Below are 5,598 nucleotides of genomic sequence, written 5' to 3'. Positions count from 1 at the left end.
TATCTAACAGCATATTAAACTATATATCTTACAGCATATTAAACTATATATCTAACAGCATATTAAACTATATATCTAACAGCATATTAAACTATATATCTAACAGCATATTAAACTATATATCTAACAGCATATTAAACTATATATCTAACAGCATATTCAAAACTATATATCTAACAGCATATTCAACTAGCATATTAAACTCTATATTAAACTATATCTAACAGCAGCATATTAAACATATATCTAACTTGCTTGAATAGCATATTAAACTATATATCTTACAGCATATTAAACTATATATCTAACAGCATATTAAATATATATATATTAAACTAACTAACAGCATATTAAACTATATATCTTACAGCATATTAAACTATATATCTAACAGCATATTAAACTATATATCTTATATCTAACAGCATATTAAACTATATATCTAACAGCATATTAAACTACTAACAGCATATATCTTACAGCATATTAAACTATATATCTTACAGCATATTAAACTATATATCTAACAGCATATTAAACTATATATCTTACAACATATAAATTAATCTTACAGCATATCTAACAGCATATTAAACTATATATCTTACAACCTTTACTGTAGCAACCATATCCCCCTTGCTCATTATGTCTTGACTGTTATACGTATACAGTCGGGCTGGGATTGACGACTCCAGAAGTGGGAATGTTGTTTCTCATCAATCAGCTCTTCAAGATCTACTTCAAGGTAAGACAGTAGTGTGATTGGGTGAAGTTTTGTTTACATGAATAGGCCCTACTTTGTGTGTGTCTAAACGGTTTGTGTGTGTGTCCAGATCAACAAGCTACACCTGTGTAAGCCACTGATCAAGACATCGACAGCTCCAACCTGAAGGATGATTACAGTATGGCCCAGAGAGTCACCCTACAAATACTACGTAGGCCGCAAGGCCATGTTCGACAACGACTACAAACCAGCCGAGGAGTACCTGTCCTTCTCCTTCCAGCACTGCCACCGCTCCAGCCAGAGGAACAAACGCATGATCCTCATCTACTGCCTGTCAAGATGTTGCTGGTGAGACAGAGTGCCTCACTGAGAGAGCTCAAACATACACTCATCTAGCCACACACGTCTGAATTCAAATCAAATTAAAAAAGCTTGACTGTCAATCAGAGACTAAGACTGGTGTTGCTCATGTTGATTCAGGGTCACATGCCTAATCACCAGCTGCTCAGGAAGTACGACCTCATGCAGTTTGCCGACGTCACGAAAGCTGTGAGGTGAGTGTCACCACCCGCCCGCTCCTTGCCATCTCTCTTTCTCCTCTCTCCCCCTACTCCCTCCTTCCCCCTCTTTTTCTAATTTCTGTCTCTCTGTCTCTGTAACAGTGAGGGCAACCTGCTGCTGTTGAACGAGGCCTTGGCCAAGCACGAGACCTTCTTCATCCGCTGTGGCATCTTCCTCATCCTCGAGAAGCTCAAGATCATCACCTACCGGAACCTCTTCAAGAAAGTGTGAGTCTACTCACCAAGTCCAGCTGGACTGTCCTGGCCTGGTTACACTTTTAACCCTACTGAGCCAAGTCCAGCTGGACTGTCCTGGCCTGGTTACACTTTTCACACTACTGAGCCAAGTCCAGCTGGACTGTCCTGGCCTGGTTACACTTTTAACCCTACTGAGCCAAGTCAGCTGGACTGTGTCTGGCCTGGTTACACTTTTCACACTACTGAGCCAAGTCAATGAATGGGCTGGTGCAGTTACACATCCATCATAGTTGCTGGAACCGCACTGAAAGGACAATGTGAAAATAAATTATCTGAGGCAGCACAGTACGATTCAGGTCAGCCCTATAGTGTGAATTGGCATAGTGTGTGTGTGTGTGTGTGTGTGTGTGAACCTATGACCGATAATGACTTTCTGTTAACATGTTTGTGGTATGTGGGTTAGGTACCAGCTGCTGAAGACTCACCAGTTGCCCCTAGATGCCTTCCTGGTAGCTCTGAAAATGATGCAGGTGGAAGAGGTGGACATTGACGAGGTGCAGTGTATCCTGGCCAACCTAATCTGTGAGGTGAGATCCCACCACACACACCTTTTCCTCTGACCATGTGCTTCCACCTGATATTTCAGACAGTCGTAAAACATGAAGCAGCAGATGAACTCTCTTCCTCTCTTCTAGGGTCACATCAAGGGCTACATCTCTCACCAGCACCAGAAACTGGTCGTCAGCAAGGCCAATCCATTCCCCCTGCTGTCATCATCTTCCTAATCTACGTATCCCAGAATCCCCTTCACCCAGGAACTGTTCCCAGAAATATATTTCCTTATTATTTAGTTTGCATTTTATTTTGTCATATTTTATACATTTTGAATAAAAGTTTTGTTGTTTTACTCCTTGTACCACATTTTTGTTTATTAAGGAAGTGTGAATGATGAATGATTTATATAATTATAGTACATGTTAAAATATAACCACTCGCTTTCATTTACATTGTTAACCTTGGAAAAAACAATTTAAATCTTGAACGCAACCTTGTTGGCTGTAAGTCCAGTGTAGGTAGGGATCAGGCTAACCCTTAGTTGTTGGCTGTAAGTCCAGTGTAGGTAGGGATAAGGCTAACCCTTAGTTGTTGGCTGTAAGTCCAGTGTAGGTAGGGATCAGGCTAACCCTTAGTTGTTGGCTGTAAGTCCAGTGTAGGTAGGGATCAGGCTAACCCTTAGTTGTTGGCTGTAAGTCCAGTGTAGGTAGGGATCAGGCTAACCCTTAGTTGTTGGCTGTAAGTCCAGTGTAGGTAGGGATCAGGCTAACCCTTAGTTGTTGGCTGTAAGTCCAGTGTAGGTAGAGATCAGGCTAACCCTTAGTTGTTGGCTATAAATCCAGTGTAGGTAGGATCTGTTGTTGCTGTAAGTCCAGGGGAGGTAGGGATCAGGCTAACCTCTTAGTTGTTGGCTGTAAGTCCAGGGGAGGTAGGGATCAGGCTAACCCTTAGTTGTTGGCTGTAAGTCCAGTGTAGGTAGGGATCAGGCTAACCTTAGTTGTTGGCTGTAAGTCCAGTGTAGGTAGGGATCAGGCTAACCCTTAGTTGTTGGCTGTAAGTCCAGTGTAGGTAGGGATCAGGCTAACCCTTAGTTGTTGGCTGTAAGTCCAGGGGAGGTAGGGATCAGGCTAACCCTTAGTTGTTGGCTGTAAGTCCAGGGGAGGTAGATCAGCTAACCCTTAGTTGTTGGCTGTAAGTCCAGTGTAGGTAGGATCAGGCTAAACCCTAGTTGTTGGCTGTAAGTCCAGGTAGGTAGGGATCTGTAACCCTTAGTTGCTGGCTGTAAGTCCAGTGGAGGTAGGGACTGGGCTAACCCTTAGTTGTTGGCTGTAAGTCCAGTGTAGGTAGGGATCAGGCTAACCCTTAGTTGTTGGCTGTAAGTCCAGGGGGAGTGTGGGACCAGGCTAACCCTTAGTTGTTGGCTGTAAGTCCAGGGGAGGTAGGGATCAGGCTAACCCTTAGTTGTTGGCTGTAAGTCCAGTGTAGGTAGGGATCAGGCTAACCTGGGTTGTTGGCTGTAAGTCCAGTGTAGGTAGGGATCAGGCTAACCCTAGTTGTTAATAAAGTCCAGGGAGGTAGGGACAGGCTAACCCTTAGCTGTTGGCTGTAAGTCCAGTGTAGGTAGGGATCAGGCTAACCCTAGTTGTTGGCTGTAAGTCCAGTGTAGGTAGGGATCAGGCTAACCCTTAGTTGTTGGCTGTAAGTCCAGTGTAGTAGGATCAGGCTAACCCTTAGTTGTTGGCTGTAAGTCCAGGGAGGTAGGGATCAGGCTAACCCTTAGTTGTTGGCTGTAAGTCCAGGGAGTGTAGGATCAGGTTAACCCTTAGTTGTTGGCTGTAAGTCCAGTGTAGGTAGGGATCAGGCTAACCCTTTAGTTGTTGGCTGTAAGTCCAGTGTAGGTAGGGATCAGCTAACCCTTAGTTGTTGGGCTGTAAGTCCAGTGTAGGTAGGGATCAGGCTAACCCTTAGTTGTTGGTTAAATCCAGTGTAGGTAGGGATCAGGCTAACCCTAGTTGTTGGCTGTAAGTCCAGGGAGGTAGGGATCAGGCTAACCCTTATTGTTGGCTGTAAGTCCAGTGTAGGTAGGATCAGGCTAACCCTTAGTTGTTGGCTGTAAGTCCAGTGTAGGTAGGATCAGGCTAACCCTTAGTTGTTTGGCTGTAAGTCCAGTGTAGGTAGGGATCAGGCTAACCCTTAGTTGTTGGCTGTAAGTCCAGTGTAGGTAGGGATCAGGCTAACCCTTAGTTGTTGGCTGTAAGTCCAGTGTAGGTAGGGATCAGGCTAACCCTTAGTTGTTGGCTGTAAGTCCAGGGGAGGTAGGGATCAGGCTAACCCTTAGTTGTTGGCTGTAAGTCCAGGGGAGGTAGGGATCAGGCTAACCCTTAGTTGTTGGCTGTAAGTCCAGTGTAGGTAGGGATCAGGCTAACCCTTAGTTGTTGGCTGTAAGTCCAGTGTAGGTAGGGATCAGGCTAACCCTTAGTTGTTGGCTGTAAGTCCAGTGTAGGTAGGGATCAGGCTAACCCTTAGTTGTTGGCTGTAAGTCCAGTGTAGGTAGGGATCAGGCTAACCCTTAGTTGTTGGCTGTAAGTCCAGTGTAGGTAGGGATCAGGCTAACCCTTAGTTGTTGGCTGTAAGTCCAGGGGAGGTAGGGATCAGGCTAACCCTTAGTTGTTGGCTGTAAGTCCAGGGTAGGTAGGGATCAGGCTAACCCTTAGTTGTTGGCTGTAAGTCCAGTGTAGGTAGGGATCAGGCTAACCCTTAGTTGTTGGCTGTAAGTCCAGTGTAGGTAGGGATCAGGCTAACCCTTAGTTGTTGGCTGTAAGTCCAGTGTAGGTAGGGATCAGGCTAACCCTTAGTTGTTGGCTATAAGTCCAGTGTAGGTAGGGATCAGGCTAACCCTTAGTTGTTGGCTGTAAGTCCAGGGGAGGTAGGGATCAGGCTAACCCTTAGTTGTTGGCTGTAAGTCCAGTGTAGGTAGGGATCAGGCTAACCCTTAGTTGTTGGCTGTAAGTCCAGTGTAGGTAGGGATCAGGCTAACCCTTAGTTGTTGGCTGTAAGTCCAGTGTAGGTAGGGATCAGGCTAACCCTTAGTTGTTGGCTGTAAGTCCAGTGTAGGTAGGGATCAGGCTAACCCTTAGTTGTTGGCTGTAAGTCCAGTGTAGGTAGGGATCAGGCTAACCCTTAGTTGTTGGCTGTAAGTCCAGTGTAGGTAGGGATCAGGCTAACCCTTAGTTGTTGGCTGTAAGTCCAGTGTAGGTAGGGATCAGGCTAACCCTTAGTTGTTGGCTGTAAGTCCAGGGGAGGTAGGGATCAGGCTAACCCTTAGTTGTTGGCTGTAAGTCCAGTGTAGGTAGGGATCAGGCTAACCCTTAGTTGTTGGCTGTAAGTCCAGTGTAGGTAGGGATCAGGCTAACCCTTAGTTGTTGGCTGTAAGTCCAGTGTAGGTAGGGATCAGGCTAACCCTTAGTTGTTGGCTGTAAGTCCAGTGTAGGTAGGGATCAGGCTAACCCTTAGTTGTTGGCTGTAAGTCCAGTGGAGGTAGGGATCAGGCTAACCCTTAGT

The 5,598-nt window shown here is 45.2% G+C and overlaps 1 pseudogene; it reads left to right on the top strand.

Moving 5' to 3' along the window:
• The first annotated feature begins 675 nt into the window (after window positions 1–675).
• LOC135566432 (PCI domain-containing protein 2-like) lies at window positions 676–2,389 on the top strand (annotated as a pseudogene).
• Window positions 2,390–5,598: the final 3,209 nt, after the last annotated feature.

Source organism: Oncorhynchus nerka, unplaced genomic scaffold (genome assembly GCF_034236695.1).
Source record: "Oncorhynchus nerka isolate Pitt River unplaced genomic scaffold, Oner_Uvic_2.0 unplaced_scaffold_4989, whole genome shotgun sequence".
In the NCBI taxonomy this organism is placed as follows: Eukaryota; Metazoa; Chordata; class Actinopteri; order Salmoniformes; family Salmonidae; genus Oncorhynchus; species Oncorhynchus nerka.
The sequence above is the reverse complement of the archived record's forward strand: the minus strand, read 5'-3'. Positions and strand labels throughout refer to the sequence as shown.